Here is a 27,723-nt window from a genome sequence, read left to right as displayed (position 1 = left end):
TGAGTGTAGCTAGCAATAGCCTCAGAATAATGTAGATTGAATTATTTAGCGTACAGGACACTACAGTCCACACAAAGGTATATGGCCTACCTTGAATGTCAAGAACATAGTGAGGCGAAACCCTTGCTTGCTTCAAAAGGTAAGCCATTTGTGTGTGTCATTTGATTTCTCATCTCTGTCTACACATATTTCCCAATCCAGAGCATTGGCCTTCAACCATGACAACAGGGACGCATTCACGGGCATCGTGAACGGCAATTAAAGGAAAAAGGATGCATTGGCCGGGAATCGAACCCGAATTCTACCACTGAACCACCAATGCTGCACTGCAATGAAGGATACAGTTCGCAGAGGCCATCGTGAAAAGAAACGCCGATGTCAACAATCAGAGAGGATATACCAGCATGCGACAACACATTCCAGTGGCCTAAATGAAAGTTTAACCTTCGCACACCTTTCAAGGGATCCTGGTGTCACAAGCGGTAAAAGGAAACATCGTGACTGACTGACCAAAAGATGGGCTTGTGAGCGCTACCCAACCACCTCCAATGGTTTCATTACTATAACGGCAATATAATATGGCACATTGCAATATGTCGCGGTATATATCAAGTTTGGCCGGGCGGCACTATGTTGCAATGATTAAGGAAAGTCATCTGAACGACCAACCATCAGCTCAAAGATGATAAAGATAGCAGTGCCAACTGTGACTGTTCCCTGCCGGTACTGAGCGTGGGATGATACCGCATGCTATATGGTTTTAAATGTTTTAACCTAGCCGTCAGTTAAATGGTGATAATTCCCATGCGCGGTATTATCGATACACGCTTTGAATCTATGCGAGAAATACTTCACGAGTGACTGGTGGTAAAATGTCGCTGTCCTGGATGAATTAGGGAAGTATCCACAATAGTTGCCTGCATGCGGAACCCCGGAAGAGTCAACCAGACGTTGCAGTCTGGTAACCACCGAGACACATCCGTTTATCTAGCTGCGAGGCTGGCTAGTCCCACTGATTTGCCCTGACGAAGCTCCGTACGTAGAGGAGTAAGAAACACGTCGGGTGCGATGACGTCATTCGCTCTGATGTCTCGGCAGGCAGGCACGCACACGCGTTGAGCGGTTCTCATCCTTCCCTTCCACCCCCCCCCCCACCCACCCACCCAACTCAACCCTGTTTTGTATTCTGAGTGTAGCTAGCAATAGCCTCAGAATAATGTAGATTGAATTATTTAGCGTACAGGACACTACAGTCCACACAAAGGTATATGGCCTACCTTGAATGTCAAGAACATAGTGAGGCGAAACCCTTGCTTGCTTCAAAAGGTAAGCCATTTGTGTGTGTCATTTGATTTCTCATCTCTGTCTACACATATTTCCCAATCCAGAGCATTGGCCTTCAACCATGACAACAGGGACGCATTCACGGGCATCGTGAACGGCAATTAAAGGAAAAAGGATGCATTGGCCGGGAATCGAACCCGAATTCTACCACTGAACCACCAATGCTGCACTGCAATGAAGGATACAGTTCGCAGAGGCCATCGTGAAAAGAAACGCCGATGTCAACAATCAGAGAGGATATACCAGCATGCGACAACACATTCCAGTGGCCTAAATGAAAGTTTAACCTTCGCACACCTTTCAAGGGATCCTGGTGTCACAAGCGGTAAAAGGAAACATCGTGACTGACTGACCAAAAGATGGGCTTGTGAGCGCTACCCAACCACCTCCAATGGTTTCATTACTATAACGGCAATATAATATGGCACATTGCAATATGTCGCGGTATATATCAAGTTTGGCCGGGCGGCACTATGTTGCAATGATTAAGGAAAGTCATCTGAACGACCAACCATCAGCTCAAAGATGATAAAGATAGCAGTGCCAACTGTGACTGTTCCCTGCCGGTACTGAGCGTGGGATGATACCGCATGCTATATGGTTTTAAATGTTTTAACCTAGCCGTCAGTTAAATGGTGATAATTCCCATGCGCGGTATTATCGATACACGCTTTGAATCTATGCGAGAAATACTTCACGAGTGACTGGTGGTAAAATGTCGCTGTCCTGGATGAATTAGGGAAGTATCCACAATAGTTGCCTGCATGCGGAACCCCGGAAGAGTCAACCAGACGTTGCAGTCTGGTAACCACCGAGACACATCCGTTTATCTAGCTGCGAGGCTGGCTAGTCCCACTGATTTGCCCTGACGAAGCTCCGTACGTAGAGGAGTAAGAAACACGTCGGGTGCGATGACGTCATTCGCTCTGATGTCTCGGCAGGCAGGCACGCACACGCGTTGAGCGGTTCTCATCCTTCCCTTCCACCCCCCCCCCCACCCACCCACCCAACTCAACCCTGTTTTGTATTCTGAGTGTAGCTAGCAATAGCCTCAGAATAATGTAGATTGAATTATTTAGCGTACAGGACACTACAGTCCACACAAAGGTATATGGCCTACCTTGAATGTCAAGAACATAGTGAGGCGAAACCCTTGCTTGCTTCAAAAGGTAAGCCATTTGTGTGTGTCATTTGATTTCTCATCTCTGTCTACACATATTTCCCAATCCAGAGCATTGGCCTTCAACCATGACAACAGGGACGCATTCACGGGCATCGTGAACGGCAATTAAAGGAAAAAGGATGCATTGGCCGGGAATCGAACCCGAATTCTACCACTGAACCACCAATGCTGCACTGCAATGAAGGATACAGTTCGCAGAGGCCATCGTGAAAAGAAACGCCGATGTCAACAATCAGAGAGGATATACCAGCATGCGACAACACATTCCAGTGGCCTAAATGAAAGTTTAACCTTCGCACACCTTTCAAGGGATCCTGGTGTCACAAGCGGTAAAAGGAAACATCGTGACTGACTGACCAAAAGATGGGCTTGTGAGCGCTACCCAACCACCTCCAATGGTTTCATTACTATAACGGCAATATAATATGGCACATTGCAATATGTCGCGGTATATATCAAGTTTGGCCGGGCGGCACTATGTTGCAATGATTAAGGAAAGTCATCTGAACGACCAACCATCAGCTCAAAGATGATAAAGATAGCAGTGCCAACTGTGACTGTTCCCTGCCGGTACTGAGCGTGGGATGATACCGCATGCTATATGGTTTTAAATGTTTTAACCTAGCCGTCAGTTAAATGGTGATAATTCCCATGCGCGGTATTATCGATACACGCTTTGAATCTATGCGAGAAATACTTCACGAGTGACTGGTGGTAAAATGTCGCTGTCCTGGATGAATTAGGGAAGTATCCACAATAGTTGCCTGCATGCGGAACCCCGGAAGAGTCAACCAGACGTTGCAGTCTGGTAACCACCGAGACACATCCGTTTATCTAGCTGCGAGGCTGGCTAGTCCCACTGATTTGCCCTGACGAAGCTCCGTACGTAGAGGAGTAAGAAACACGTCGGGTGCGATGACGTCATTCGCTCTGATGTCTCGGCAGGCAGGCACGCACACGCGTTGAGCGGTTCTCATCCTTCCCTTCCACCCACCCCCCCCCCACCCACCCAACTCAACCCTGTTTTGTATTCTGAGTGTAGCTAGCAATAGCCTCAGAATAATGTAGATTGAATTATTTAGCGTACAGGACACTACAGTCCACACAAAGGTATATGGCCTACCTTGAATGTCAAGAACATAGTGAGGCGAAACCCTTGCTTGCTTCAAAAGGTAAGCCATTTGTGTGTGTCATTTGATTTCTCATCTCTGTCTACACATATTTCCCAATCCAGAGCATTGGCCTTCAACCATGACAACAGGGACGCATTCACGGGCATCGTGAACGGCAATTAAAGGAAAAAGGATGCATTGGCCGGGAATCGAACCCGAATTCTACCACTGAACCACCAATGCTGCACTGCAATGAAGGATACAGTTCGCAGAGGCCATCGTGAAAAGAAACGCCGATGTCAACAATCAGAGAGGATATACCAGCATGCGACAACACATTCCAGTGGCCTAAATGAAAGTTTAACCTTCGCACACCTTTCAAGGGATCCTGGTGTCACAAGCGGTAAAAGGAAACATCGTGACTGACTGACCAAAAGATGGGCTTGTGAGCGCTACCCAACCACCTCCAATGGTTTCATTACTATAACGGCAATATAATATGGCACATTGCAATATGTCGCGGTATATATCAAGTTTGGCCGGGCGGCACTATGTTGCAATGATTAAGGAAAGTCATCTGAACGACCAACCATCAGCTCAAAGATGATAAAGATAGCAGTGCCAACTGTGACTGTTCCCTGCCGGTACTGAGCGTGGGATGATACCGCATGCTATATGGTTTTAAATGTTTTAACCTAGCCGTCAGTTAAATGGTGATAATTCCCATGCGCGGTATTATCGATACACGCTTTGAATCTATGCGAGAAATACTTCACGAGTGACTGGTGGTAAAATGTCGCTGTCCTGGATGAATTAGGGAAGTATCCACAATAGTTGCCTGCATGCGGAACCCCGGAAGAGTCAACCAGACGTTGCAGTCTGGTAACCACCGAGACACATCCGTTTATCTAGCTGCGAGGCTGGCTAGTCCCACTGATTTGCCCTGACGAAGCTCCGTACGTAGAGGAGTAAGAAACACGTCGGGTGCGATGACGTCATTCGCTCTGATGTCTCGGCAGGCAGGCACGCACACGCGTTGAGCGGTTCTCATCCTTCCCTTCCACCCACCCCCCCCCCACCCACCCAACTCAACCCTGTTTTGTATTCTGAGTGTAGCTAGCAATAGCCTCAGAATAATGTAGATTGAATTATTTAGCGTACAGGACACTACAGTCCACACAAAGGTATATGGCCTACCTTGAATGTCAAGAACATAGTGAGGCGAAACCCTTGCTTGCTTCAAAAGGTAAGCCATTTGTGTGTGTCATTTGATTTCTCATCTCTGTCTACACATATTTCCCAATCCAGAGCATTGGCCTTCAACCATGACAACAGGGACGCATTCACGGGCATCGTGAACGGCAATTAAAGGAAAAAGGATGCATTGGCCGGGAATCGAACCCGGGCCTCCCGCGTGGCAGGCGAGAATTCTACCACTGAACCACCAATGCTGCACTGCAATGAAGGATACAGTTCGCAGAGGCCATCGTGAAAAGAAACGCCGATGTCAACAATCAGAGAGGATATACCAGCATGCGACAACACATTCCAGTGGCCTAAATGAAAGTTTAACCTTCGCACACCTTTCAAGGGATCCTGGTGTCACAAGCGGTAAAAGGAAACATCGTGACTGACTGACCAAAAGATGGGCTTGTGAGCGCTACCCAACCACCTCCAATGGTTTCATTACTATAACGGCAATATAATATGGCACATTGCAATATGTCGCGGTATATATCAAGTTTGGCCGGGCGGCACTATGTTGCAATGATTAAGGAAAGTCATCTGAACGACCAACCATCAGCTCAAAGATGATAAAGATAGCAGTGCCAACTGTGACTGTTCCCTGCCGGTACTGAGCGTGGGATGATACCGCATGCTATATGGTTTTAAATGTTTTAACCTAGCCGTCAGTTAAATGGTGATAATTCCCATGCGCGGTATTATCGATACACGCTTTGAATCTATGCGAGAAATACTTCACGAGTGACTGGTGGTAAAATGTCGCTGTCCTGGATGAATTAGGGAAGTATCCACAATAGTTGCCTGCATGCGGAACCCCGGAAGAGTCAACCAGACGTTGCAGTCTGGTAACCACCGAGACACATCCGTTTATCTAGCTGCGAGGCTGGCTAGTCCCACTGATTTGCCCTGACGAAGCTCCGTACGTAGAGGAGTAAGAAACACGTCGGGTGCGATGACGTCATTCGCTCTGATGTCTCGGCAGGCAGGCACGCACACGCGTTGAGCGGTTCTCATCCTTCCCTTCCACCCACCCCCCCCCCACCCACCCAACTCAACCCTGTTTTGTATTCTGAGTGTAGCTAGCAATAGCCTCAGAATAATGTAGATTGAATTATTTAGCGTACAGGACACTACAGTCCACACAAAGGTATATGGCCTACCTTGAATGTCAAGAACATAGTGAGGCGAAACCCTTGCTTGCTTCAAAAGGTAAGCCATTTGTGTGTGTCATTTGATTTCTCATCTCTGTCTACACATATTTCCCAATCCAGAGCATTGGCCTTCAACCATGACAACAGGGACGCATTCACGGGCATCGTGAACGGCAATTAAAGGAAAAAGGATGCATTGGCCGGGAATCGAACCCGAATTCTACCACTGAACCACCAATGCTGCACTGCAATGAAGGATACAGTTCGCAGAGGCCATCGTGAAAAGAAACGCCGATGTCAACAATCAGAGAGGATATACCAGCATGCGACAACACATTCCAGTGGCCTAAATGAAAGTTTAACCTTCGCACACCTTTCAAGGGATCCTGGTGTCACAAGCGGTAAAAGGAAACATCGTGACTGACTGACCAAAAGATGGGCTTGTGAGCGCTACCCAACCACCTCCAATGGTTTCATTACTATAACGGCAATATAATATGGCACATTGCAATATGTCGCGGTATATATCAAGTTTGGCCGGGCGGCACTATGTTGCAATGATTAAGGAAAGTCATCTGAACGACCAACCATCAGCTCAAAGATGATAAAGATAGCAGTGCCAACTGTGACTGTTCCCTGCCGGTACTGAGCGTGGGATGATACCGCATGCTATATGGTTTTAAATGTTTTAACCTAGCCGTCAGTTAAATGGTGATAATTCCCATGCGCGGTATTATCGATACACGCTTTGAATCTATGCGAGAAATACTTCACGAGTGACTGGTGGTAAAATGTCGCTGTCCTGGATGAATTAGGGAAGTATCCACAATAGTTGCCTGCATGCGGAACCCCGGAAGAGTCAACCAGACGTTGCAGTCTGGTAACCACCGAGACACATCCGTTTATCTAGCTGCGAGGCTGGCTAGTCCCACTGATTTGCCCTGACGAAGCTCCGTACGTAGAGGAGTAAGAAACACGTCGGGTGCGATGACGTCATTCGCTCTGATGTCTCGGCAGGCAGGCACGCACACGCGTTGAGCGGTTCTCATCCTTCCCTTCCACCCCCCCCCCCACCCACCCACCCAACTCAACCCTGTTTTGTATTCTGAGTGTAGCTAGCAATAGCCTCAGAATAATGTAGATTGAATTATTTAGCGTACAGGACACTACAGTCCACACAAAGGTATATGGCCTACCTTGAATGTCAAGAACATAGTGAGGCGAAACCCTTGCTTGCTTCAAAAGGTAAGCCATTTGTGTGTGTCATTTGATTTCTCATCTCTGTCTACACATATTTCCCAATCCAGAGCATTGGCCTTCAACCATGACAACAGGGACGCATTCACGGGCATCGTGAACGGCAATTAAAGGAAAAAGGATGCATTGGCCGGGAATCGAACCCGAATTCTACCACTGAACCACCAATGCTGCACTGCAATGAAGGATACAGTTCGCAGAGGCCATCGTGAAAAGAAACGCCGATGTCAACAATCAGAGAGGATATACCAGCATGCGACAACACATTCCAGTGGCCTAAATGAAAGTTTAACCTTCGCACACCTTTCAAGGGATCCTGGTGTCACAAGCGGTAAAAGGAAACATCGTGACTGACTGACCAAAAGATGGGCTTGTGAGCGCTACCCAACCACCTCCAATGGTTTCATTACTATAACGGCAATATAATATGGCACATTGCAATATGTCGCGGTATATATCAAGTTTGGCCGGGCGGCACTATGTTGCAATGATTAAGGAAAGTCATCTGAACGACCAACCATCAGCTCAAAGATGATAAAGATAGCAGTGCCAACTGTGACTGTTCCCTGCCGGTACTGAGCGTGGGATGATACCGCATGCTATATGGTTTTAAATGTTTTAACCTAGCCGTCAGTTAAATGGTGATAATTCCCATGCGCGGTATTATCGATACACGCTTTGAATCTATGCGAGAAATACTTCACGAGTGACTGGTGGTAAAATGTCGCTGTCCTGGATGAATTAGGGAAGTATCCACAATAGTTGCCTGCATGCGGAACCCCGGAAGAGTCAACCAGACGTTGCAGTCTGGTAACCACCGAGACACATCCGTTTATCTAGCTGCGAGGCTGGCTAGTCCCACTGATTTGCCCTGACGAAGCTCCGTACGTAGAGGAGTAAGAAACACGTCGGGTGCGATGACGTCATTCGCTCTGATGTCTCGGCAGGCAGGCACGCACACGCGTTGAGCGGTTCTCATCCTTCCCTTCCACCCCCCCCCCCACCCACCCACCCAACTCAACCCTGTTTTGTATTCTGAGTGTAGCTAGCAATAGCCTCAGAATAATGTAGATTGAATTATTTAGCGTACAGGACACTACAGTCCACACAAAGGTATATGGCCTACCTTGAATGTCAAGAACATAGTGAGGCGAAACCCTTGCTTGCTTCAAAAGGTAAGCCATTTGTGTGTGTCATTTGATTTCTCATCTCTGTCTACACATATTTCCCAATCCAGAGCATTGGCCTTCAACCATGACAACAGGGACGCATTCACGGGCATCGTGAACGGCAATTAAAGGAAAAAGGATGCATTGGCCGGGAATCGAACCCGAATTCTACCACTGAACCACCAATGCTGCACTGCAATGAAGGATACAGTTCGCAGAGGCCATCGTGAAAAGAAACGCCGATGTCAACAATCAGAGAGGATATACCAGCATGCGACAACACATTCCAGTGGCCTAAATGAAAGTTTAACCTTCGCACACCTTTCAAGGGATCCTGGTGTCACAAGCGGTAAAAGGAAACATCGTGACTGACTGACCAAAAGATGGGCTTGTGAGCGCTACCCAACCACCTCCAATGGTTTCATTACTATAACGGCAATATAATATGGCACATTGCAATATGTCGCGGTATATATCAAGTTTGGCCGGGCGGCACTATGTTGCAATGATTAAGGAAAGTCATCTGAACGACCAACCATCAGCTCAAAGATGATAAAGATAGCAGTGCCAACTGTGACTGTTCCCTGCCGGTACTGAGCGTGGGATGATACCGCATGCTATATGGTTTTAAATGTTTTAACCTAGCCGTCAGTTAAATGGTGATAATTCCCATGCGCGGTATTATCGATACACGCTTTGAATCTATGCGAGAAATACTTCACGAGTGACTGGTGGTAAAATGTCGCTGTCCTGGATGAATTAGGGAAGTATCCACAATAGTTGCCTGCATGCGGAACCCCGGAAGAGTCAACCAGACGTTGCAGTCTGGTAACCACCGAGACACATCCGTTTATCTAGCTGCGAGGCTGGCTAGTCCCACTGATTTGCCCTGACGAAGCTCCGTACGTAGAGGAGTAAGAAACACGTCGGGTGCGATGACGTCATTCGCTCTGATGTCTCGGCAGGCAGGCACGCACACGCGTTGAGCGGTTCTCATCCTTCCCTTCCACCCACCCCCCCCCCACCCACCCAACTCAACCCTGTTTTGTATTCTGAGTGTAGCTAGCAATAGCCTCAGAATAATGTAGATTGAATTATTTAGCGTACAGGACACTACAGTCCACACAAAGGTATATGGCCTACCTTGAATGTCAAGAACATAGTGAGGCGAAACCCTTGCTTGCTTCAAAAGGTAAGCCATTTGTGTGTGTCATTTGATTTCTCATCTCTGTCTACACATATTTCCCAATCCAGAGCATTGGCCTTCAACCATGACAACAGGGACGCATTCACGGGCATCGTGAACGGCAATTAAAGGAAAAAGGATGCATTGGCCGGGAATCGAACCCGAATTCTACCACTGAACCACCAATGCTGCACTGCAATGAAGGATACAGTTCGCAGAGGCCATCGTGAAAAGAAACGCCGATGTCAACAATCAGAGAGGATATACCAGCATGCGACAACACATTCCAGTGGCCTAAATGAAAGTTTAACCTTCGCACACCTTTCAAGGGATCCTGGTGTCACAAGCGGTAAAAGGAAACATCGTGACTGACTGACCAAAAGATGGGCTTGTGAGCGCTACCCAACCACCTCCAATGGTTTCATTACTATAACGGCAATATAATATGGCACATTGCAATATGTCGCGGTATATATCAAGTTTGGCCGGGCGGCACTATGTTGCAATGATTAAGGAAAGTCATCTGAACGACCAACCATCAGCTCAAAGATGATAAAGATAGCAGTGCCAACTGTGACTGTTCCCTGCCGGTACTGAGCGTGGGATGATACCGCATGCTATATGGTTTTAAATGTTTTAACCTAGCCGTCAGTTAAATGGTGATAATTCCCATGCGCGGTATTATCGATACACGCTTTGAATCTATGCGAGAAATACTTCACGAGTGACTGGTGGTAAAATGTCGCTGTCCTGGATGAATTAGGGAAGTATCCACAATAGTTGCCTGCATGCGGAACCCCGGAAGAGTCAACCAGACGTTGCAGTCTGGTAACCACCGAGACACATCCGTTTATCTAGCTGCGAGGCTGGCTAGTCCCACTGATTTGCCCTGACGAAGCTCCGTACGTAGAGGAGTAAGAAACACGTCGGGTGCGATGACGTCATTCGCTCTGATGTCTCGGCAGGCAGGCACGCACACGCGTTGAGCGGTTCTCATCCTTCCCTTCCACCCACCCCCCCCCCACCCACCCAACTCAACCCTGTTTTGTATTCTGAGTGTAGCTAGCAATAGCCTCAGAATAATGTAGATTGAATTATTTAGCGTACAGGACACTACAGTCCACACAAAGGTATATGGCCTACCTTGAATGTCAAGAACATAGTGAGGCGAAACCCTTGCTTGCTTCAAAAGGTAAGCCATTTGTGTGTGTCATTTGATTTCTCATCTCTGTCTACACATATTTCCCAATCCAGAGCATTGGCCTTCAACCATGACAACAGGGACGCATTCACGGGCATCGTGAACGGCAATTAAAGGAAAAAGGATGCATTGGCCGGGAATCGAACCCGGGCCTCCCGCGTGGCAGGCGAGAATTCTACCACTGAACCACCAATGCTGCACTGCAATGAAGGATACAGTTCGCAGAGGCCATCGTGAAAAGAAACGCCGATGTCAACAATCAGAGAGGATATACCAGCATGCGACAACACATTCCAGTGGCCTAAATGAAAGTTTAACCTTCGCACACCTTTCAAGGGATCCTGGTGTCACAAGCGGTAAAAGGAAACATCGTGACTGACTGACCAAAAGATGGGCTTGTGAGCGCTACCCAACCACCTCCAATGGTTTCATTACTATAACGGCAATATAATATGGCACATTGCAATATGTCGCGGTATATATCAAGTTTGGCCGGGCGGCACTATGTTGCAATGATTAAGGAAAGTCATCTGAACGACCAACCATCAGCTCAAAGATGATAAAGATAGCAGTGCCAACTGTGACTGTTCCCTGCCGGTACTGAGCGTGGGATGATACCGCATGCTATATGGTTTTAAATGTTTTAACCTAGCCGTCAGTTAAATGGTGATAATTCCCATGCGCGGTATTATCGATACACGCTTTGAATCTATGCGAGAAATACTTCACGAGTGACTGGTGGTAAAATGTCGCTGTCCTGGATGAATTAGGGAAGTATCCACAATAGTTGCCTGCATGCGGAACCCCGGAAGAGTCAACCAGACGTTGCAGTCTGGTAACCACCGAGACACATCCGTTTATCTAGCTGCGAGGCTGGCTAGTCCCACTGATTTGCCCTGACGAAGCTCCGTACGTAGAGGAGTAAGAAACACGTCGGGTGCGATGACGTCATTCGCTCTGATGTCTCGGCAGGCAGGCACGCACACGCGTTGAGCGGTTCTCATCCTTCCCTTCCACCCACCCCCCCCCCACCCACCCAACTCAACCCTGTTTTGTATTCTGAGTGTAGCTAGCAATAGCCTCAGAATAATGTAGATTGAATTATTTAGCGTACAGGACACTACAGTCCACACAAAGGTATATGGCCTACCTTGAATGTCAAGAACATAGTGAGGCGAAACCCTTGCTTGCTTCAAAAGGTAAGCCATTTGTGTGTGTCATTTGATTTCTCATCTCTGTCTACACATATTTCCCAATCCAGAGCATTGGCCTTCAACCATGACAACAGGGACGCATTCACGGGCATCGTGAACGGCAATTAAAGGAAAAAGGATGCATTGGCCGGGAATCGAACCCGGGCCTCCCGCGTGGCAGGCGAGAATTCTACCACTGAACCACCAATGCTGCACTGCAATGAAGGATACAGTTCGCAGAGGCCATCGTGAAAAGAAACGCCGATGTCAACAATCAGAGAGGATATACCAGCATGCGACAACACATTCCAGTGGCCTAAATGAAAGTTTAACCTTCGCACACCTTTCAAGGGATCCTGGTGTCACAAGCGGTAAAAGGAAACATCGTGACTGACTGACCAAAAGATGGGCTTGTGAGCGCTACCCAACCACCTCCAATGGTTTCATTACTATAACGGCAATATAATATGGCACATTGCAATATGTCGCGGTATATATCAAGTTTGGCCGGGCGGCACTATGTTGCAATGATTAAGGAAAGTCATCTGAACGACCAACCATCAGCTCAAAGATGATAAAGATAGCAGTGCCAACTGTGACTGTTCCCTGCCGGTACTGAGCGTGGGATGATACCGCATGCTATATGGTTTTAAATGTTTTAACCTAGCCGTCAGTTAAATGGTGATAATTCCCATGCGCGGTATTATCGATACACGCTTTGAATCTATGCGAGAAATACTTCACGAGTGACTGGTGGTAAAATGTCGCTGTCCTGGATGAATTAGGGAAGTATCCACAATAGTTGCCTGCATGCGGAACCCCGGAAGAGTCAACCAGACGTTGCAGTCTGGTAACCACCGAGACACATCCGTTTATCTAGCTGCGAGGCTGGCTAGTCCCACTGATTTGCCCTGACGAAGCTCCGTACGTAGAGGAGTAAGAAACACGTCGGGTGCGATGACGTCATTCGCTCTGATGTCTCGGCAGGCAGGCACGCACACGCGTTGAGCGGTTCTCATCCTTCCCTTCCACCCACCCCCCCCCCACCCACCCAACTCAACCCTGTTTTGTATTCTGAGTGTAGCTAGCAATAGCCTCAGAATAATGTAGATTGAATTATTTAGCGTACAGGACACTACAGTCCACACAAAGGTATATGGCCTACCTTGAATGTCAAGAACATAGTGAGGCGAAACCCTTGCTTGCTTCAAAAGGTAAGCCATTTGTGTGTGTCATTTGATTTCTCATCTCTGTCTACACATATTTCCCAATCCAGAGCATTGGCCTTCAACCATGACAACAGGGACGCATTCACGGGCATCGTGAACGGCAATTAAAGGAAAAAGGATGCATTGGCCGGGAATCGAACCCGGGCCTCCCGCGTGGCAGGCGAGAATTCTACCACTGAACCACCAATGCTGCACTGCAATGAAGGATACAGTTCGCAGAGGCCATCGTGAAAAGAAACGCCGATGTCAACAATCAGAGAGGATATACCAGCATGCGACAACACATTCCAGTGGCCTAAATGAAAGTTTAACCTTCGCACACCTTTCAAGGGATCCTGGTGTCACAAGCGGTAAAAGGAAACATCGTGACTGACTGACCAAAAGATGGGCTTGTGAGCGCTACCCAACCACCTCCAATGGTTTCATTACTATAACGGCAATATAATATGGCACATTGCAATATGTCGCGGTATATATCAAGTTTGGCCGGGCGGCACTATGTTGCAATGATTAAGGAAAGTCATCTGAACGACCAACCATCAGCTCAAAGATGATAAAGATAGCAGTGCCAACTGTGACTGTTCCCTGCCGGTACTGAGCGTGGGATGATACCGCATGCTATATGGTTTTAAATGTTTTAACCTAGCCGTCAGTTAAATGGTGATAATTCCCATGCGCGGTATTATCGATACACGCTTTGAATCTATGCGAGAAATACTTCACGAGTGACTGGTGGTAAAATGTCGCTGTCCTGGATGAATTAGGGAAGTATCCACAATAGTTGCCTGCATGCGGAACCCCGGAAGAGTCAACCAGACGTTGCAGTCTGGTAACCACCGAGACACATCCGTTTATCTAGCTGCGAGGCTGGCTAGTCCCACTGATTTGCCCTGACGAAGCTCCGTACGTAGAGGAGTAAGAAACACGTCGGGTGCGATGACGTCATTCGCTCTGATGTCTCGGCAGGCAGGCACGCACACGCGTTGAGCGGTTCTCATCCTTCCCTTCCACCCCCCCCCCCACCCACCCACCCAACTCAACCCTGTTTTGTATTCTGAGTGTAGCTAGCAATAGCCTCAGAATAATGTAGATTGAATTATTTAGCGTACAGGACACTACAGTCCACACAAAGGTATATGGCCTACCTTGAATGTCAAGAACATAGTGAGGCGAAACCCTTGCTTGCTTCAAAAGGTAAGCCATTTGTGTGTGTCATTTGATTTCTCATCTCTGTCTACACATATTTCCCAATCCAGAGCATTGGCCTTCAACCATGACAACAGGGACGCATTCACGGGCATCGTGAACGGCAATTAAAGGAAAAAGGATGCATTGGCCGGGAATCGAACCCGAATTCTACCACTGAACCACCAATGCTGCACTGCAATGAAGGATACAGTTCGCAGAGGCCATCGTGAAAAGAAACGCCGATGTCAACAATCAGAGAGGATATACCAGCATGCGACAACACATTCCAGTGGCCTAAATGAAAGTTTAACCTTCGCACACCTTTCAAGGGATCCTGGTGTCACAAGCGGTAAAAGGAAACATCGTGACTGACTGACCAAAAGATGGGCTTGTGAGCGCTACCCAACCACCTCCAATGGTTTCATTACTATAACGGCAATATAATATGGCACATTGCAATATGTCGCGGTATATATCAAGTTTGGCCGGGCGGCACTATGTTGCAATGATTAAGGAAAGTCATCTGAACGACCAACCATCAGCTCAAAGATGATAAAGATAGCAGTGCCAACTGTGACTGTTCCCTGCCGGTACTGAGCGTGGGATGATACCGCATGCTATATGGTTTTAAATGTTTTAACCTAGCCGTCAGTTAAATGGTGATAATTCCCATGCGCGGTATTATCGATACACGCTTTGAATCTATGCGAGAAATACTTCACGAGTGACTGGTGGTAAAATGTCGCTGTCCTGGATGAATTAGGGAAGTATCCACAATAGTTGCCTGCATGCGGAACCCCGGAAGAGTCAACCAGACGTTGCAGTCTGGTAACCACCGAGACACATCCGTTTATCTAGCTGCGAGGCTGGCTAGTCCCACTGATTTGCCCTGACGAAGCTCCGTACGTAGAGGAGTAAGAAACACGTCGGGTGCGATGACGTCATTCGCTCTGATGTCTCGGCAGGCAGGCACGCACACGCGTTGAGCGGTTCTCATCCTTCCCTTCCACCCCCCCCCCCACCCACCCACCCAACTCAACCCTGTTTTGTATTCTGAGTGTAGCTAGCAATAGCCTCAGAATAATGTAGATTGAATTATTTAGCGTACAGGACACTACAGTCCACACAAAGGTATATGGCCTACCTTGAATGTCAAGAACATAGTGAGGCGAAACCCTTGCTTGCTTCAAAAGGTAAGCCATTTGTGTGTGTCATTTGATTTCTCATCTCTGTCTACACATATTTCCCAATCCAGAGCATTGGCCTTCAACCATGACAACAGGGACGCATTCACGGGCATCGTGAACGGCAATTAAAGGAAAAAGGATGCATTGGCCGGGAATCGAACCCGAATTCTACCACTGAACCACCAATGCTGCACTGCAATGAAGGATACAGTTCGCAGAGGCCATCGTGAAAAGAAACGCCGATGTCAACAATCAGAGAGGATATACCAGCATGCGACAACACATTCCAGTGGCCTAAATGAAAGTTTAACCTTCGCACACCTTTCAAGGGATCCTGGTGTCACAAGCGGTAAAAGGAAACATCGTGACTGACTGACCAAAAGATGGGCTTGTGAGCGCTACCCAACCACCTCCAATGGTTTCATTACTATAACGGCAATATAATATGGCACATTGCAATATGTCGCGGTATATATCAAGTTTGGCCGGGCGGCACTATGTTGCAATGATTAAGGAAAGTCATCTGAACGACCAACCATCAGCTCAAAGATGATAAAGATAGCAGTGCCAACTGTGACTGTTCCCTGCCGGTACTGAGCGTGGGATGATACCGCATGCTATATGGTTTTAAATGTTTTAACCTAGCCGTCAGTTAAATGGTGATAATTCCCATGCGCGGTATTATCGATACACGCTTTGAATCTATGCGAGAAATACTTCACGAGTGACTGGTGGTAAAATGTCGCTGTCCTGGATGAATTAGGGAAGTATCCACAATAGTTGCCTGCATGCGGAACCCCGGAAGAGTCAACCAGACGTTGCAGTCTGGTAACCACCGAGACACATCCGTTTATCTAGCTGCGAGGCTGGCTAGTCCCACTGATTTGCCCTGACGAAGCTCCGTACGTAGAGGAGTAAGAAACACGTCGGGTGCGATGACGTCATTCGCTCTGATGTCTCGGCAGGCAGGCACGCACACGCGTTGAGCGGTTCTCATCCTTCCCTTCCACCCACCCCCCCCCCACCCACCCAACTCAACCCTGTTTTGTATTCTGAGTGTAGCTAGCAATAGCCTCAGAATAATGTAGATTGAATTATTTAGCGTACAGGACACTACAGTCCACACAAAGGTATATGGCCTACCTTGAATGTCAAGAACATAGTGAGGCGAAACCCTTGCTTGCTTCAAAAGGTAAGCCATTTGTGTGTGTCATTTGATTTCTCATCTCTGTCTACACATATTTCCCAATCCAGAGCATTGGCCTTCAACCATGACAACAGGGACGCATTCACGGGCATCGTGAACGGCAATTAAAGGAAAAAGGATGCATTGGCCGGGAATCGAACCCGAATTCTACCACTGAACCACCAATGCTGCACTGCAATGAAGGATACAGTTCGCAGAGGCCATCGTGAAAAGAAACGCCGATGTCAACAATCAGAGAGGATATACCAGCATGCGACAACACATTCCAGTGGCCTAAATGAAAGTTTAACCTTCGCACACCTTTCAAGGGATCCTGGTGTCACAAGCGGTAAAAGGAAACATCGTGACTGACTGACCAAAAGATGGGCTTGTGAGCGCTACCCAACCACCTCCAATGGTTTCATTACTATAACGGCAATATAATATGGCACATTGCAATATGTCGCGGTATATATCAAGTTTGGCCGGGCGGCACTATGTTGCAATGATTAAGGAAAGTCATCTGAACGACCAACCATCAGCTCAAAGATGATAAAGATAGCAGTGCCAACTGTGACTGTTCCCTGCCGGTACTGAGCGTGGGATGATACCGCATGCTATATGGTTTTAAATGTTTTAACCTAGCCGTCAGTTAAATGGTGATAATTCCCATGCGCGGTATTATCGATACACGCTTTGAATCTATGCGAGAAATACTTCACGAGTGACTGGTGGTAAAATGTCGCTGTCCTGGATGAATTAGGGAAGTATCCACAATAGTTGCCTGCATGCGGAACCCCGGAAGAGTCAACCAGACGTTGCAGTCTGGTAACCACCGAGACACATCCGTTTATCTAGCTGCGAGGCTGGCTAGTCCCACTGATTTGCCCTGACGAAGCTCCGTACGTAGAGGAGTAAGAAACACGTCGGGTGCGATGACGTCATTCGCTCTGATGTCTCGGCAGGCAGGCACGCACACGCGTTGAGCGGTTCTCATCCTTCCCTTCCACCCCCCCCCCCACCCACCCACCCAACTCAACCCTGTTTTGTATTCTGAGTGTAGCTAGCAATAGCCTCAGAATAATGTAGATTGAATTATTTAGCGTACAGGACACTACAGTCCACACAAAGGTATATGGCCTACCTTGAATGTCAAGAACATAGTGAGGCGAAACCCTTGCTTGCTTCAAAAGGTAAGCCATTTGTGTGTGTCATTTGATTTCTCATCTCTGTCTACACATATTTCCCAATCCAGAGCATTGGCCTTCAACCATGACAACAGGGACGCATTCACGGGCATCGTGAACGGCAATTAAAGGAAAAAGGATGCATTGGCCGGGAATCGAACCCGAATTCTACCACTGAACCACCAATGCTGCACTGCAATGAAGGATACAGTTCGCAGAGGCCATCGTGAAAAGAAACGCCGATGTCAACAATCAGAGAGGATATACCAGCATGCGACAACACATTCCAGTGGCCTAAATGAAAGTTTAACCTTCGCACACCTTTCAAGGGATCCTGGTGTCACAAGCGGTAAAAGGAAACATCGTGACTGACTGACCAAAAGATGGGCTTGTGAGCGCTACCCAACCACCTCCAATGGTTTCATTACTATAACGGCAATATAATATGGCACATTGCAATATGTCGCGGTATATATCAAGTTTGGCCGGGCGGCACTATGTTGCAATGATTAAGGAAAGTCATCTGAACGACCAACCATCAGCTCAAAGATGATAAAGATAGCAGTGCCAACTGTGACTGTTCCCTGCCGGTACTGAGCGTGGGATGATACCGCATGCTATATGGTTTTAAATGTTTTAACCTAGCCGTCAGTTAAATGGTGATAATTCCCATGCGCGGTATTATCGATACACGCTTTGAATCTATGCGAGAAATACTTCACGAGTGACTGGTGGTAAAATGTCGCTGTCCTGGATGAATTAGGGAAGTATCCACAATAGTTGCCTGCATGCGGAACCCCGGAAGAGTCAACCAGACGTTGCAGTCTGGTAACCACCGAGACACATCCGTTTATCTAGCTGCGAGGCTGGCTAGTCCCACTGATTTGCCCTGACGAAGCTCCGTACGTAGAGGAGTAAGAAACACGTCGGGTGCGATGACGTCATTCGCTCTGATGTCTCGGCAGGCAGGCACGCACACGCGTTGAGCGGTTCTCATCCTTCCCTTCCACCCACCCCCCCCCCACCCACCCAACTCAACCCTGTTTTGTATTCTGAGTGTAGCTAGCAATAGCCTCAGAATAATGTAGATTGAATTATTTAGCGTACAGGACACTACAGTCCACACAAAGGTATATGGCCTACCTTGAATGTCAAGAACATAGTGAGGCGAAACCCTTGCTTGCTTCAAAAGGTAAGCCATTTGTGTGTGTCATTTGATTTCTCATCTCTGTCTACACATATTTCCCAATCCAGAGCATTGGCCTTCAACCATGACAACAGGGACGCATTCACGGGCATCGTGAACGGCAATTAAAGGAAAAAGGATGCATTGGCCGGGAATCGAACCCGGGCCTCCCGCGTGGCAGGCGAGAATTCTACCACTGAACCACCAATGCTGCACTGCAATGAAGGATACAGTTCGCAGAGGCCATCGTGAAAAGAAACGCCGATGTCAACAATCAGAGAGGATATACCAGCATGCGACAACACATTCCAGTGGCCTAAATGAAAGTTTAACCTTCGCACACCTTTCAAGGGATCCTGGTGTCACAAGCGGTAAAAGGAAACATCGTGACTGACTGACCAAAAGATGGGCTTGTGAGCGCTACCCAACCACCTCCAATGGTTTCATTACTATAACGGCAATATAATATGGCACATTGCAATATGTCGCGGTATATATCAAGTTTGGCCGGGCGGCACTATGTTGCAATGATTAAGGAAAGTCATCTGAACGACCAACCATCAGCTCAAAGATGATAAAGATAGCAGTGCCAACTGTGACTGTTCCCTGCCGGTACTGAGCGTGGGATGATACCGCATGCTATATGGTTTTAAATGTTTTAACCTAGCCGTCAGTTAAATGGTGATAATTCCCATGCGCGGTATTATCGATACACGCTTTGAATCTATGCGAGAAATACTTCACGAGTGACTGGTGGTAAAATGTCGCTGTCCTGGATGAATTAGGGAAGTATCCACAATAGTTGCCTGCATGCGGAACCCCGGAAGAGTCAACCAGACGTTGCAGTCTGGTAACCACCGAGACACATCCGTTTATCTAGCTGCGAGGCTGGCTAGTCCCACTGATTTGCCCTGACGAAGCTCCGTACGTAGAGGAGTAAGAAACACGTCGGGTGCGATGACGTCATTCGCTCTGATGTCTCGGCAGGCAGGCACGCACACGCGTTGAGCGGTTCTCATCCTTCCCTTCCACCCCCCCCCCCACCCACCCACCCAACTCAACCCTGTTTTGTATTCTGAGTGTAGCTAGCAATAGCCTCAGAATAATGTAGATTGAATTATTTAGCGTACAGGACACTACAGTCCACACAAAGGTATATGGCCTACCTTGAATGTCAAGAACATAGTGAGGCGAAACCCTTGCTTGCTTCAAAAGGTAAGCCATTTGTGTGTGTCATTTGATTTCTCATCTCTGTCTACACATATTTCCCAATCCAGAGCATTGGCCTTCAACCATGACAACAGGGACGCATTCACGGGCATCGTGAACGGCAATTAAAGGAAAAAGGATGCATTGGCCGGGAATCGAACCCGAATTCTACCACTGAACCACCAATGCTGCACTGCAATGAAGGATACAGTTCGCAGAGGCCATCGTGAAAAGAAACGCCGATGTCAACAATCAGAGAGGATATACCAGCATGCGACAACACATTCCAGTGGCCTAAATGAAAGTTTAACCTTCGCACACCTTTCAAGGGATCCTGGTGTCACAAGCGGTAAAAGGAAACATCGTGACTGACTGACCAAAAGATGGGCTTGTGAGCGCTACCCAACCACCTCCAATGGTTTCATTACTATAACGGCAATATAATATGGCACATTGCAATATGTCGCGGTATATATCAAGTTTGGCCGGGCGGCACTATGTTGCAATGATTAAGGAAAGTCATCTGAACGACCAACCATCAGCTCAAAGATGATAAAGATAGCAGTGCCAACTGTGACTGTTCCCTGCCGGTACTGAGCGTGGGATGATACCGCATGCTATATGGTTTTAAATGTTTTAACCTAGCCGTCAGTTAAATGGTGATAATTCCCATGCGCGGTATTATCGATACACGCTTTGAATCTATGCGAGAAATACTTCACGAGTGACTGGTGGTAAAATGTCGCTGTCCTGGATGAATTAGGGAAGTATCCACAATAGTTGCCTGCATGCGGAACCCCGGAAGAGTCAACCAGACGTTGCAGTCTGGTAACCACCGAGACACATCCGTTTATCTAGCTGCGAGGCTGGCTAGTCCCACTGATTTGCCCTGACGAAGCTCCGTACGTAGAGGAGTAAGAAACACGTCGGGTGCGATGACGTCATTCGCTCTGATGTCTCGGCAGGCAGGCACGCACACGCGTTGAGCGGTTCTCATCCTTCCCTTCCACCCCCCCCCCCACCCACCCACCCAACTCAACCCTGTTTTGTATTCTGAGTGTAGCTAGCAATAGCCTCAGAATAATGTAGATTGAATTATTTAGCGTACAGGACACTACAGTCCACACAAAGGTATATGGCCTACCTTGAATGTCAAGAACATAGTGAGGCGAAACCCTTGCTTGCTTCAAAAGGTAAGCCATTTGTGTGTGTCATTTGATTTCTCATCTCTGTCTACACATATTTCCCAATCCAGAGCATTGGCCTTCAACCATGACAACAGGGACGCATTCACGGGCATCGTGAACGGCAATTAAAGGAAAAAGGATGCATTGGCCGGGAATCGAACCCGAATTCTACCACTGAACCACCAATGCTGCACTGCAATGAAGGATACAGTTCGCAGAGGCCATCGTGAAAAGAAACGCCGATGTCAACAATCAGAGAGGATATACCAGCATGCGACAACACATTCCAGTGGCCTAAATGAAAGTTTAACCTTCGCACACCTTTCAAGGGATCCTGGTGTCACAAGCGGTAAAAGGAAACATCGTGACTGACTGACCAAAAGATGGGCTTGTGAGCGCTACCCAACCACCTCCAATGGTTTCATTACTATAACGGCAATATAATATGGCACATTGCAATATGTCGCGGTATATATCAAGTTTGGCCGGGCGGCACTATGTTGCAATGATTAAGGAAAGTCATCTGAACGACCAACCATCAGCTCAAAGATGATAAAGATAGCAGTGCCAACTGTGACTGTTCCCTGCCGGTACTGAGCGTGGGATGATACCGCATGCTATATGGTTTTAAATGTTTTAACCTAGCCGTCAGTTAAATGGTGATAATTCCCATGCGCGGTATTATCGATACACGCTTTGAATCTATGCGAGAAATACTTCACGAGTGACTGGTGGTAAAATGTCGCTGTCCTGGATGAATTAGGGAAGTATCCACAATAGTTGCCTGCATGCGGAACCCCGGAAGAGTCAACCAGACGTTGCAGTCTGGTAACCACCGAGACACATCCGTTTATCTAGCTGCGAGGCTGGCTAGTCCCACTGATTTGCCCTGACGAAGCTCCGTACGTAGAGGAGTAAGAAACACGTCGGGTGCGATGACGTCATTCGCTCTGATGTCTCGGCAGGCAGGCACGCACACGCGTTGAGCGGTTCTCATCCTTCCCTTCCACCCACCCCCCCCCCACCCACCCAACTCAACCCTGTTTTGTATTCTGAGTGTAGCTAGCAATAGCCTCAGAATAATGTAGATTGAATTATTTAGCGTACAGGACACTACAGTCCACACAAAGGTATATGGCCTACCTTGAATGTCAAGAACATAGTGAGGCGAAACCCTTGCTTGCTTCAAAAGGTAAGCCATTTGTGTGTGTCATTTGATTTCTCATCTCTGTCTACACATATTTCCCAATCCAGAGCATTGGCCTTCAACCATGACAACAGGGACGCATTCACGGGCATCGTGAACGGCAATTAAAGGAAAAAGGATGCATTGGCCGGGAATCGAACCCGAATTCTACCACTGAACCACCAATGCTGCACTGCAATGAAGGATACAGTTCGCAGAGGCCATCGTGAAAAGAAACGCCGATGTCAACAATCAGAGAGGATATACCAGCATGCGACAACACATTCCAGTGGCCTAAATGAAAGTTTAACCTTCGCACACCTTTCAAGGGATCCTGGTGTCACAAGCGGTAAAAGGAAACATCGTGACTGACTGACCAAAAGATGGGCTTGTGAGCGCTACCCAACCACCTCCAATGGTTTCATTACTATAACGGCAATATAATATGGCACATTGCAATATGTCGCGGTATATATCAAGTTTGGCCGGGCGGCACTATGTTGCAATGATTAAGGAAAGTCATCTGAACGACCAACCATCAGCTCAAAGATGATAAAGATAGCAGTGCCAACTGTGACTGTTCCCTGCCGGTACTGAGCGTGGGATGATACCGCATGCTATATGGTTTTAAATGTTTTAACCTAGCCGTCAGTTAAATGGTGATAATTCCCATGCGCGGTATTATCGATACACGCTTTGAATCTATGCGAGAAATACTTCACGAGTGACTGGTGGTAAAATGTCGCTGTCCTGGATGAATTAGGGAAGTATCCACAATAGTTGCCTGCATGCGGAACCCCGGAAGAGTCAACCAGACGTTGCAGTCTGGTAACCACCGAGACACATCCGTTTATCTAGCTGCGAGGCTGGCTAGTCCCACTGATTTGCCCTGACGAAGCTCCGTACGTAGAGGAGTAAGAAACACGTCGGGTGCGATGACGTCATTCGCTCTGATGTCTCGGCAGGCAGGCACGCACACGCGTTGAGCGGTTCTCATCCTTCCCTTCCACCCACCCCCCCCCCACCCACCCAACTCAACCCTGTTTTGTATTCTGAGTGTAGCTAGCAATAGCCTCAGAATAATGTAGATTGAATTATTTAGCGTACAGGACACTACAGTCCACACAAAGGTATATGGCCTACCTTGAATGTCAAGAACATAGTGAGGCGAAACCCTTGCTTGCTTCAAAAGGTAAGCCATTTGTGTGTGTCATTTGATTTCTCATCTCTGTCTACACATATTTCCCAATCCAGAGCATTGGCCTTCAACCATGACAACAGGGACGCATTCACGGGCATCGTGAACGGCAATTAAAGGAAAAAGGATGCATTGGCCGGGAATCGAACCCGGGCCTCCCGCGTGGCAGGCGAGAATTCTACCACTGAACCACCAATGCTGCACTGCAATGAAGGATACAGTTCGCAGAGGCCATCGTGAAAAGAAACGCCGATGTCAACAATCAGAGAGGATATACCAGCATGCGACAACACATTCCAGTGGCCTAAATGAAAGTTTAACCTTCGCACACCTTTCAAGGGATCCTGGTGTCACAAGCGGTAAAAGGAAACATCGTGACTGACTGACCAAAAGATGGGCTTGTGAGCGCTACCCAACCACCTCCAATGGTTTCATTACTATAACGGCAATATAATACAGTCCACACAAAGGTATATGGCCTACCTTGAATGTCAAGAACATAGTGAGGCGAAACCCTTGCTTGCTTCAAAAGGTAAGCCATTTGTGTGTGTCATTTGATTTCTCATCTCTGTCTACACATATTTCCCAATCCAGAGCATTGGCCTTCAACCATGACAACAGGGACGCATTCACGGGCATCGTGAACGGCAATTAAAGGAAAAAGGATGCATTGGCCGGGAATCGAACCCGGGCCTCCCGCGTGGCAGGCGAGAATTCTACCACTGAACCACCAATGCTGCACTGCAATGAAGGATACAGTTCGCAGAGGCCATCGTGAAAAGAAACGCCGATGTCAACAATCAGAGAGGATATACCAGCATGCGACAACACATTCCAGTGGCCTAAATGAAAGTTTAACCTTCGCACACCTTTCAAGGGATCCTGGTGTCACAAGCGGTAAAAGGAAACATCGTGACTGACTGACCAAAAGATGGGCTTGTGAGCGCTACCCAACCACCTCCAATGGTTTCATTACTATAACGGCAATATAATATGGCACATTGCAATATGTCGCGGTATATATCAAGTTTGGCCGGGCGGCACTATGTTGCAATGATTAAGGAAAGTCATCTGAACGACCAACCATCAGCTCAAAGATGATAAAGATAGCAGTGCCAACTGTGACTGTTCCCTGCCGGTACTGAGCGTGGGATGATACCGCATGCTATATGGTTTTAAATGTTTTAACCTAGCCGTCAGTTAAATGGTGATAATTCCCATGCGCGGTATTATCGATACACGCTTTGAATCTATGCGAGAAATACTTCACGAGTGACTGGTGGTAAAATGTCGCTGTCCTGGATGAATTAGGGAAGTATCCACAATAGTTGCCTGCATGCGGAACCCCGGAAGAGTCAACCAGACGTTGCAGTCTGGTAACCACCGAGACACATCCGTTTATCTAGCTGCGAGGCTGGCTAGTCCCACTGATTTGCCCTGACGAAGCTCCGTACGTAGAGGAGTAAGAAACACGTCGGGTGCGATGACGTCATTCGCTCTGATGTCTCGGCAGGCAGGCACGCACACGCGTTGAGCGGTTCTCATCCTTCCCTTCCACCCCCCCCCACCCACCCCCCCCCCACCCACCCAACTCAACCCTGTTTTGTATTCTGAGTGTAGCTAGCAATAGCCTCAGAATAATGTAGATTGAATTATTTAGCGTACAGGACACTACAGTCCACACAAAGGTATATGGCCTACCTTGAATGTCAAGAACATAGTGAGGCGAAACCCTTGCTTGCTTCAAAAGGTAAGCCATTTGTGTGTGTCATTTGATTTCTCATCTCTGTCTACACATATTTCCCAATCCAGAGCATTGGCCTTCAACCATGACAACAGGGACGCATTCACGGGCATCGTGAACGGCAATTAAAGGAAAAAGGATGCATTGGCCGGGAATCGAACCCGGGCCTCCCGCGTGGCAGGCGAGAATTCTACCACTGAACCACCAATGCTGCACTGCAATGAAGGATACAGTTCGCAGAGGCCATCGTGAAAAGAAACGCCGATGTCAACAATCAGAGAGGATATACCAGCATGCGACAACACATTCCAGTGGCCTAAATGAAAGTTTAACCTTCGCACACCTTTCAAGGGATCCTGGTGTCACAAGCGGTAAAAGGAAACATCGTGACTGACTGACCAAAAGATGGGCTTGTGAGCGCTACCCAACCACCTCCAATGGTTTCATTACTATAACGGCAATATAATATGGCACATTGCAATATGTCGCGGTATATATCAAGTTTGGCCGGGCGGCACTATGTTGCAATGATTAAGGAAAGTCATCTGAACGACCAACCATCAGCTCAAAGATGATAAAGATAGCAGTGCCAACTGTGACTGTTCCCTGCCGGTACTGAGCGTGGGATGATACCGCATGCTATATGGTTTTAAATGTTTTAACCTAGCCGTCAGTTAAATGGTGATAATTCCCATGCGCGGTATTATCGATACACGCTTTGAATCTATGCGAGAAATACTTCACGAGTGACTGGTGGTAAAATGTCGCTGTCCTGGATGAATTAGGGAAGTATCCACAATAGTTGCCTGCATGCGGAACCCCGGAAGAGTCAACCAGACGTTGCAGTCTGGTAACCACCGAGACACATCCGTTTATCTAGCTGCGAGGCTGGCTAGTCCCACTGATTTGCCCTGACGAAGCTCCGTACGTAGAGGAGTAAGAAACACGTCGGGTGCGATGACGTCATTCGCTCTGATGTCTCGGCAGGCAGGCACGCACACGCGTTGAGCGGTTCTCATCCTTCCCTTCCACCCACCCCCCCCCCACCCACCCAACTCAACCCTGTTTTGTATTCTGAGTGTAGCTAGCAATAGCCTCAGAATAATGTAGATTGAATTATTTAGCGTACAGGACACTACAGTCCACACAAAGGTATATGGCCTACCTTGAATGTCAAGAACATAGTGAGGCGAAACCCTTGCTTGCTTCAAAAGGTAAGCCATTTGTGTGTGTCATTTGATTTCTCATCTCTGTCTACACATATTTCCCAATCCAGAGCATTGGCCTTCAACCATGACAACAGGGACGCATTCACGGGCATCGTGAACGGCAATTAAAGGAAAAAGGATGCATTGGCCGGGAATCGAACCCGGGCCTCCCGCGTGGCAGGCGAGAATTCTACCACTGAACCACCAATGCTGCACTGCAATGAAGGATACAGTTCGCAGAGGCCATCGTGAAAAGAAACGCCGATGTCAACAATCAGAGAGGATATACCAGCATGCGACAACACATTCCAGTGGCCTAAATGAAAGTTTAACCTTCGCACACCTTTCAAGGGATCCTGGTGTCACAAGCGGTAAAAGGAAACATCGTGACTGACTGACCAAAAGATGGGCTTGTGAGCGCTACCCAACCACCTCCAATGGTTTCATTACTATAACGGCAATATAATATGGCACATTGCAATATGTCGCGGTATATATCAAGTTTGGCCGGGCGGCACTATGTTGCAATGATTAAGGAAAGTCATCTGAACGACCAACCATCAGCTCAAAGATGATAAAGATAGCAGTGCCAACTGTGACTGTTCCCTGCCGGTACTGAGCGTGGGATGATACCGCATGCTATATGGTTTTAAATGTTTTAACCTAGCCGTCAGTTAAATGGTGATAATTCCCATGCGCGGTATTATCGATACACGCTTTGAATCTATGCGAGAAATACTTCACGAGTGACTGGTGGTAAAATGTCGCTGTCCTGGATGAATTAGGG

The 27,723-nt window shown here is 47.6% G+C and overlaps 9 non-coding genes across 9 annotated transcripts; all 9 read right to left on the bottom strand.

The window, feature by feature from the left end:
- Positions 1-5,019: 5,019 nt before the first annotated feature.
- TRNAG-GCC (transfer RNA glycine (anticodon GCC)) lies at positions 5,020-5,090 on the bottom strand. The gene has a single exon. It is a non-coding gene; the product is annotated as a tRNA-Gly (tRNA).
- A 5,883-nt stretch (positions 5,091-10,973) lies between these two features.
- TRNAG-GCC (transfer RNA glycine (anticodon GCC)) lies at positions 10,974-11,044 on the bottom strand. The gene has a single exon. It is a non-coding gene; the product is annotated as a tRNA-Gly (tRNA).
- Positions 11,045-12,181: 1,137 nt separating this feature from the next.
- On the bottom strand, positions 12,182-12,252 carry TRNAG-GCC (transfer RNA glycine (anticodon GCC)). The gene has a single exon. It is a non-coding gene; the product is annotated as a tRNA-Gly (tRNA).
- Positions 12,253-13,389: 1,137 nt separating this feature from the next.
- TRNAG-GCC (transfer RNA glycine (anticodon GCC)) lies at positions 13,390-13,460 on the bottom strand. The gene has a single exon. It is a non-coding gene; the product is annotated as a tRNA-Gly (tRNA).
- Positions 13,461-19,344: 5,884 nt separating this feature from the next.
- TRNAG-GCC (transfer RNA glycine (anticodon GCC)) lies at positions 19,345-19,415 on the bottom strand. Its single transcript has one exon. It is a non-coding gene; the product is annotated as a tRNA-Gly (tRNA).
- A 4,697-nt stretch (positions 19,416-24,112) lies between these two features.
- On the bottom strand, positions 24,113-24,183 carry TRNAG-GCC (transfer RNA glycine (anticodon GCC)). The gene has a single exon. It is a non-coding gene; the product is annotated as a tRNA-Gly (tRNA).
- Positions 24,184-24,650: 467 nt separating this feature from the next.
- TRNAG-GCC (transfer RNA glycine (anticodon GCC)) lies at positions 24,651-24,721 on the bottom strand. Its single transcript has one exon. It is a non-coding gene; the product is annotated as a tRNA-Gly (tRNA).
- Positions 24,722-25,868: 1,147 nt separating this feature from the next.
- On the bottom strand, positions 25,869-25,939 carry TRNAG-GCC (transfer RNA glycine (anticodon GCC)). Its single transcript has one exon. It is a non-coding gene; the product is annotated as a tRNA-Gly (tRNA).
- A 1,137-nt stretch (positions 25,940-27,076) lies between these two features.
- TRNAG-GCC (transfer RNA glycine (anticodon GCC)) lies at positions 27,077-27,147 on the bottom strand. The gene has a single exon. It is a non-coding gene; the product is annotated as a tRNA-Gly (tRNA).
- Positions 27,148-27,723: the final 576 nt, after the last annotated feature.

This window comes from Ascaphus truei, unplaced genomic scaffold (genome assembly GCF_040206685.1).
Source record: "Ascaphus truei isolate aAscTru1 unplaced genomic scaffold, aAscTru1.hap1 HAP1_SCAFFOLD_537, whole genome shotgun sequence".
Taxonomy (NCBI): domain Eukaryota; kingdom Metazoa; phylum Chordata; class Amphibia; order Anura; family Ascaphidae; genus Ascaphus; species Ascaphus truei.
The sequence above is the reverse complement of the archived record's forward strand: the minus strand, read 5'-3'. Positions and strand labels throughout refer to the sequence as shown.